Source organism: Portunus trituberculatus, chromosome 14 (assembly GCF_017591435.1).
Source record: "Portunus trituberculatus isolate SZX2019 chromosome 14, ASM1759143v1, whole genome shotgun sequence".
Lineage (NCBI taxonomy): Eukaryota > Metazoa > Arthropoda > Malacostraca > Decapoda > Portunidae > Portunus > Portunus trituberculatus.
Window position 1 is genome coordinate 5,529,586 of NC_059268.1, and position 8,958 is coordinate 5,538,543.

An 8,958-nucleotide genomic window follows, 5' to 3' on the forward strand; every position below is an offset into this window, starting at 1 on the left:
ATGTCAGAAGTGTTTCAGAATGGGGGCAAGGCTGAGCCCTTACACACAATGTTATGTCATAGCACATGCATATCCCAGGTAGACACCAGCTAAGGCTAAGCAAAGACACTCATTAACCAATACCACCAGCAAAGAAATTACGTCAAGATAACTAAAACCCACTCTCCTTTCAAAGAATGTCATGAAACACATGGACATAATATCTTTCTTACTCTCCCTCACTGGCACTATGGCAGGCAACTGAGGCCAGCAACATTTTTCCACTTTCAAAGAAATTTATTTGTTTTAAGAAAAATTGTGCTAGAGGTGAGCATTTTAAGGAAATGAAAAAATTTAGAGAAATCTAAGTTAATCCGGCATTGTTTAGGAATCTTTGTAGGGAAATATGTATGTATGTATGCACTTACACACAATGAACCTTTCATAATAATAATAATAATAATAATAATAATAATAAGTATTAAAAATAAAGAGGGTTCACATGTGCCAATTTGACTTTTTTTTTTTTTTTTTTTTTTATATACGTACGTACAGTTTCTGACTCGCAATCGGCGCCTAGCGACTGCAGAAAGCAGTCACAAATCAAGACCAACATGTTTCAGTGTTGCTAGTCGATTTGCGACTTCACTTACGTCGTGACGTCACGCAATAAACTTTGAAAATGTGTTCTCCAAATTTAGATTAGTTTAGAGTTGGTGAGGGAAAAAGAACACATCTGGGACCCCAGAAATGAAGTATACAGTAAAAAAAAAAAAAAGCTTGAGCAAATCGTCGTTCGACGAAATAGCTGCCACTCTACAAGAACTGTTTCCCTCAACGCAAGGAGGTGAGGATTGAAGACTTGTCAGGATTTAATTTGATCGCAACTGTGCACAGTCTTCGTAAGATTAACAATTTTCTTATGAGAAACGTAGGCTAATTTAGAGTGTGGTAGATACTCCTTTCTTTCCGCTACTTAGCCAGGGACGTATCCACAGGCATTTTCTTTTCTGTTGACTCTTCCGTAACACCGAAAGAAGAGCAACCACAGCTTCAGCATCGTCATTGGAGGGAAGACATCTTGACGGGCAGCTGTTTGTTACCTTCAATTCACGCCAAGGCGCCAACTAGTTTTCAGGCGGTATGTCTGACACTTTCCAACTAGAAAGGACGAGTCGGAAACTACATACGTACGAAAAGAAAGAAAAAAAAAGTCGCAAATTGACACACGTGAACCCGCCTTAATACTCTAAATACCACACATATACCCACACCATTCCGACACTCAAAATATTTATAACACTCATAACTTACCCAAACCAAACTCAAAACACCATTCAACACCTCAGTATATCAGCAAATACACTTAGAACTCACTAGGAAAACACAATATACACCAATACCACCACAACACAAAACACCTTACACACATCCAAACCATGTAAAACGCTCAAAACACCATGCAACACCTCAAAGTACCAATAAACACACCTAAAACTAGAATCACCCAGTATACACCAGTCACCTTCACACACACCCAAGACACCACACACACCTGAACCACTTCAAATACAATTATTCCAAAACACCATGCTACACCTCAAAATGATCCCAAATACACAGAACCCACCAGAAACACCCAATAAATACCAAACCATCCCCACACAGCCAAAACAAACGCAAAATACTCAAACCACCATACAATCTTTCAAAATGCCTCTCAAACACACTCAAACGACACCTCTACACTACCGTACTCTTACACTCAAGATACGTGAAATGTACAGTACCTGAAAATATCTAACGTACACTGAAAACACACAAAATGCACCCAAAGCACATCTATAACTCCCAAAGCACTCTGTAACACTACCAAACACTTAAAAACACTTCAAATATACCTCTCCTCCCCAAAATTTTTTTTTGAAAGAACGATAAGATTACAAGGGAGACTTAGCTAAATGTTGCGGTTTGGCTATCTCCACCTCTTTCGCCTTCTTTTTTCGTTATTTCTTCGTCCTTCTTTGTTTCTTCCCTCCCCCTCTCTCTCTCTCTCTCTCTCTCTACAGTCTGACCCTAGGAACATTTCAAAACGCTAGACATTAGACAAAATATCGATAAAGTGGAGAGAAAGTTGAGTATTGTGGTTTAGCTGCTGCTACTGTCCACACACCTAAACCTAGAAACACGAGAACACGTATAAACGACCAGATATTAGGCTAAACACTAACGAAACGCAATGCGTTACAGGAGCGACGCCAACCCAGAGCTATAATGAGTAACCACCTTGCCTGTGACGTCATCAGGGTGAGCGGGAACAGCAGTGAATCTGCTAAATTACGTAAATTATTTAAAAAATGTCTTATAGAAAAAACGGAGCCAAGGCCAAATGCTTAATATTTTATAATCTGATAGATAATGTTACGTAACGGGTGCAAGTTAGCCCCCCCCTTCCCGTTTATAGAAGCCTGTAAGTGGAGAGGAGATATTTTTTTCCCTTGTAACCAGAGTTATTTAGTTATCCTATGCAAGTTTCTTTGTATTGGGAAATGTATTACGTATGAATAAACTTCTGGCTGGGTATTGTCGGTATGATTAATGTATAGTTCATGTGGAGAAGAGCGAGGAAGCGCGTGTACATGTGGGAAAGTGGTAGGAGGTATTTAGTCCTGCCAAATTGTCTTTGTAATAAACAGACTTGGAGAAGGCTTGGTTTTCTCTGATCCTCTCTGCCTCTGGGATAGCCTTAATGGACTAGATACAGCTCAGAATTGAGTTTGGCAAATGAACCACACAGGGAGGATAATAAAAAAAAAACCTGGCTTTGTTACTTGAGTTAGAAAGACGTTAAGTGCCTGAGGGAAGCTCATACTGCTGGAGTTGTGTACTCTTGTCCGCGCTGTCTGCTAGTTAGGGGGTCACCAAGGGAAGGGGCTGCATGCTGCCTACCCAACTCGCCGTGAGGATACAGTAAGGCGAGGGGCACGGTTCACCACCCAGGCGCTTCGAGGGGAGCGTTTCCTCGCTGACAGCCTTCAGTGGGGACCTTGGATAAGTCCTGTGTCGGGCCTCCGTGTGGTGTGGTTTACGCAGGTGAAGTGTTGCGTGTCCTCTCCCTGGCCTCCCCTGCCCTACCGCGTGTGGATGAAGAGACAGTGGGGGACCACAGTGAAGGGGGTTGGTGCCATAACAATACTTTAACAAATATCCAAAACAGCAAAACATCTCCAACCTAAGTAATTTTAAAGAAATGTCTAAATCAAGTATGATAAAAATACAAATATTTTCACTTTTAAAACTACAAAAACTAACAGCTATTTCGACTCCATACTTTTTTTTTTGTAAATGCTAGACGATATAAACTATATTCTCAGGCATCCAACACTTACTTAGAACTGTGAACGCATGAAAACAAAATGATGTGAAAAATAAAAAAAAACATTAAAATTTACACTAGAGATGTATCGATTTATCGGTTGGCTTATTTTTTGCAGATACTACCGATATTTAAAAGAATTTATCATGTGGTATATCTCACTCTTAAGTTATTTTGGATGTTCATACTAATGAAAATAAACTGATGATAATGCCAAATTATTTAGTATAATACAGCGTATCGAGCCCATGTTGCGTAGTAATATAATATATTCTTTGCTTATGAGTTACCACTGCTACCGTACTTGTACGAGGTCAGTAGTGGATTGGGGGCCCTGCTACATCCCTCACCTCTGTAAGAAAGAGAAGTGGGAGGACAACACCGCCCACATCTTGTTCACTCGCATGCTAAAGACTTGTGCATTTATCTGTGTTTTTCTGCATCTTTTAAATTTCTTTGTGTGTGTGTGTGTGTGTGTGTGTATGGTTTGGTGGACGGGTGGGCGGATAGATGGATAGTGTGTATTTGCATATAGACAGGCATACTGCAGTCTGCTGCTGTGTGTATGTGAGTTGGAGTTTGCCAGTTTTATCATGTTTTACTTCTTACCTATAGGATTTTAATTCTTCTGACAGGTAGAAATTATCAGTAACAATTCTAGTTCTAAGACAGCAGTATATTCGTATAAGTAATCAAAGACATTTATTTGAATACAATGGCATATGTTTCTTTTCAACTTCTGCTGTGCTATCTTTAACCCATAATTTTATAAAGAATATTACACATGATTCAGATGCTGGAGTAACAGAATCCTCACCTACTGACTCCCAGGCTAAGCACTCAAGAACACTCATATTTCAATTCAAGGTAAAACGTAACAGTGCAGTTTAGATAAGGCAAAATATTATAGTGCAGTGTCACCAGACTGGAAGAAACTTGAATAAGCTTAGTTTAAGGTAAAACACAACAGTGCAGTTTTAGTGAAGACAAAACGTTCAAGCGGTGTCACCGTGCCGCTCGAAAGGCACACCCTGAACCAGCCTGAAAGTTTTGTATATAATGTGTCGTACCTGAAAGTTTACTATATTCAATATATGTACTAGGTATACATAGCACATGCAACATGATTAGTAAATATCTTCATTAAAATAAGGAAAATTTCTCTCTCTCTCTCTCTCTCTCTCTCTCTCTCTCTCTCTCTCTCTCTCTCTCTCAATGAACACAACAAATGAGGTCACTCTTGTACACAGCTGTCTTCGAAATTATGGGAATAGCTGCCATCACGCATAGTGATGCCTATTAAAATAAAGAATGATGAATACCTTTAAATTATCACATAAAAGACAGAGAGGGATGGCTTCATTCCTAGTATATCTGTGTGTGTGTGTGTGTGTGTGTGTGTGTGTGTGCTTCATCCGGCCGGATGTTCTGCGCACAGCTTTGGTGTCTTTCGCTCACGTGGTAACATTGCACTGGAAATGTTGCTGAAGTGCATACGCATTTGGCAACTAAGATTGTTGGAAAGCAATATGCAAACAAAATTCATGAGAACACTCAATATGCGGGTGATGATTAAAGGAGCGTTTAGCAGTACGTATTTATAACTGACGTGTCAAATTTTCCGCCTTTGGGCAAAATATTGGGACCCATAACACTCAGTATGACTTCTCATTTCCCTATAGATTACTGAAACTTGAAAAACGAGAGTCTAAAGTCTAAACAATGTGCTATATAGATTGCAGGGCAAATGTTTGTTCGTGATCACCTTTGTTATTTTTCTCAACTTATGATTTGTCCTAGCATCATTAATCTAACTTATGTAAACTAATCAAATATAACCCAATCTTATCTAACATCACAGCTATCCTATAACCAAACAACAACAACAACAACAACAACAACAACAACAACAATAATAATAATAATAATAATAATAATAATAATAATAATAATAATAATAATAAAAATATAAATAATAGTAATAAAAATTATAATGTTAATAACATTAATAACAAAAACAACAATAATGATAATGAAAAATGATAATAACAATAACAATAATAATCATTATAATAATAATAATAATAATGATAATAATAATAATAATAATAATAATAATAATAATAATAATGTAAAAAAAACACTTACGACTGTGGGTTACAATATCATACATTGGTTTCTAGTGAACTGTTATCAGTATCAATTGTAGAATCGATATCGATAGTAGTATCGGTATCGGCCAAATTTTTGTATCGGTATCGGCCAAATTCTGGTATTAGTACAGTACATCATTAGTATCAATAGTAGTATCGGTATCGGTATCATTAGTAGCATCAGTATCGGCCAAATTTTGTGGAATCGGTATCGGTCGAAATTCTGGTATCGGTACATCCTCCAATCTACACATTAAAAACTGCTGTAAAATCTAACTATTTTCATTTGGCGAGTATACTAACACACTTTACAGTGTGAGCTATCTTTTAAGGCATTGCAGAATGATCCAGACTATGACTGAGAATCGTAAACAAATGAAAAAATATATATACAATGAACGTTTAATAGGACTAAACACAGGGCAACCCTTGCCTTCATGCAGAACACGCGCAGTGCCTAGGGCCCCGCGATCCATAAGTGCCCCTGCGCGAGGAAACGCATTTTGCGCACATGCGCTGCTGGGAAGCACGCTAGAGCGCTGTTGTAATCTGACACCGCACGTGTCATCCCTGCAATGATGGATACCAATCGATTCTGTACCTAATATACATTTGGGATTGGGTATGGCTGGGGAGGGGCCTCGAAATTTTTTTTTCGCTTAGGATTCTATTTTGGTCAGGGACAGCCCTGACTAAACATCATTATAAAACCCACCTATTTGACAAAAAAAAAAAAAAAAAAAAAAATGGCAGTGTGATACAGTTATAATAGCATATCCGATTCTGTGATATCATAATGGCCCGGTAACTCGGTGGTTAGAGTGCTGGCTTCACAAGCCAGAGGACCGGGGTTCGATTCCCCGGCCGGGTGGAGATATTTGGGTGTGTCTCCTTTCACGTGTAGCCCCTGTTCACCTAGCGGTGAGTAGTACGGGATGTAAATCGAGGAGTTGTGACCTTGTTGTCCCGGTGTGTGGTGTGTGCCTGGTCTCAGGCCTATCCCAAGATCGGAAATAATGAGCTCTGAGCTCGTTCCGTAGGGTAACGTCTGGCTTTCTCGTCAGAAACTGCAGCAGATCAAACAGTTATAGCTTGAAATTTTTACTTTTGAAAAGGCTCATATTTACGAAATAAAACACCACTAAACGGCACATATTTGATGAACAGAGGCGAAAAACATTTCAAATGCAACAAAATATTTATAGAAACCATAAAAAACATGATATAGAAGCGTAATGTTATCGTTAGGATATATAAGAGAAAAGTATTATAACCAGCAAACTGGCAGGCTGAAACAGTTGGGAGGGATCTGGCGGCCCCTGTGGGATAACATCACTGGAACAACCAGGTGTCACTACCACTTGCTGCATAAGGCACACAACTCAGTCCATATACATTACAATAATACTCACTTGTAATTATAGAATGTAAAGGGACTGGCGTGCCTTGGCTGTCCCCACTTTGCATGTCCATTCTCCTCTCTGTGACACTGTACCTCACAGGGGATGGCCTACCAGATGAGAGTATCAGGTGAGAGTCACTGTGTCACGGCTGTACTCACCTTAATTAAATAGGTACGTAGTCGTGCCTCTGTGGTTCTATTTTGGTCTAGTAATAAGATGTTGTAGAAACGTAGAAACTCTTAAAATTCCGTATCAACTCAACTATAGACATTTAAAAGTAGTGAAGGTTTGGTGCTCACTCGTCCTCCTCCTGGCAGCACCAAAGGCTGGAAAGCCAGGAAGAATTGGCGAGTTGATGCCAGGTAACGCTTCTGTACTATGTTGGTTAGCTTAAGTAGCTACAATGTACAATACAGAGTATAAACAAGCATATTATTTGAAAAGAAAGTAATATTGATACTGCTTTATATAGATAGGTGCAAACTTTCCTGTACTTATATCGTGACAATAATAACAATATGAATGGGTATAAAGAAATGTGAATCCTGCTGGTTCCTCACTTTTAACTCCTCACTGAAATACGAACGCGCATTAACCATTAGATGACATTTTGGTCCTGAATGTCTTAACCATACTATGGTATATTACAATACGCCTGCTTCTTTTCAATGTAACAACCAATAAACAAAAACAGCTATTGTGTCTGTCTGTCTCTTTCCTTTGTTAAAAAAAAAAAAAAAGGAGGAACGTTTTTTATTCTTGGGTACCACACTGAGCCATGCCACGAAGATTTAGACGCGGTAAATCATTCATAAAAATTAGATAATAAAGTGGGTTTTTTTTAAGCCTCGGTGGACTTGGGTGCATGAGAAGCCTTCTTTGGGGGTGAACATATATATAGGGTTGGACAAAATCATATACACATGCAATACACATGTTCATATAGATAAAGGGAAAATAATTACTGTATATCTGGTGAAAAAAATGGCCTGAAGGTTGTTTTTTTTCTTATATATCATTACTTAATACAGATTGATCACAAATACAATAATTACGGACTTGCATATTTCTTATTGACTCTCTCTCTCTCTCTCTCTCTCTCTCTCTCTCTCTCTCTCTCTCTCTCTCTCGATGATATTACACTTGTAAAAAGAGAAAGGAGTAAAAGCTGGAGGACCTTCTTGTGTAGATTATCTACATAGAGAAGGTTAAGGTCAACTGGATACTTCTGTCAGTGACTGAAATATTTTGTTGTTGTTATTGTTATTGTTGTTGTTGTTGTTGTTGTTGTTGTTGTTGTTGTTGTTGTTGTTGGTCGTGGTGGTGGTGGTACGTGTTGTTGTCGTCGTCGTCGTCGTCGTTGTTGTTGTTGTTGTTGTTGTTGTTGTTCCAATTATCAATGGTTCTAATGATATCAAGATTCCTTAACTTGAAAGAAACGAAAAAAATGGAATGTTGCACAATACTTTTATACATTACTGTGTGTGTGTGTGTGTGTGTGTGTGTGTGTGTGTGTGTGTGTGTGTGTGTGTGTGTGTTGGCCTTTTCAAAGGTTTCAATGCAGTATGATATTTGTCACACTTGCTTGTTACTTGTTACTTACGTCACTTGACGTATGTCATCGTGGTGTAAAGGATAGTCCCTGTGTTGTACAGGAAATCCTTATCTCGAGAGAAGTCCAGGGGGAGATGTGCCCTGTGAGTGTACTAGATCAAACCCGTGGCTGCCATAAAGATGATCATTTATGTTATCTTTATAGTATGACCTATATATATATATATATTTTTTTTTTAAGATATTGGGCATAAACCCTGACTTATTAAAGCTATTTTTGTTGCAAGATCGTGAAGATAGCTTTCTGTATCATTCAAATAACCCGCTTTTCAGCCGAAGAACGAATCTGATGCGCATTCATTGCGCAGAGTAAAGTAGCAACGACTTAGGTATAAATATTTAGTCATTTGGCATAGAATATTCTCTTCATTTGTTTGATTTGGAAACAAGTAAAAATTTCCAATTGTTTATATATATGATATGTTTTGCATCA

At 38.4% G+C, this 8,958-nt stretch overlaps 1 protein-coding gene across 1 annotated transcript in view; it reads left to right on the top strand.

Annotated features, from left to right (window-relative positions):
- LOC123503738 overlaps nt 1-2,627 on the top strand; it is a 69,957-nt gene extending 67,330 nt beyond the window's left edge. Inside the window, exon 12 of the mRNA XM_045253730.1 lies at nt 2,230-2,627. The gene's annotated coding sequence lies outside the window, so the exon portion shown is untranslated. The remainder of the gene's footprint in view (nt 1-2,229) is intronic.
- The last annotated feature ends 6,331 nt before the right edge of the window (nt 2,628-8,958 follow it).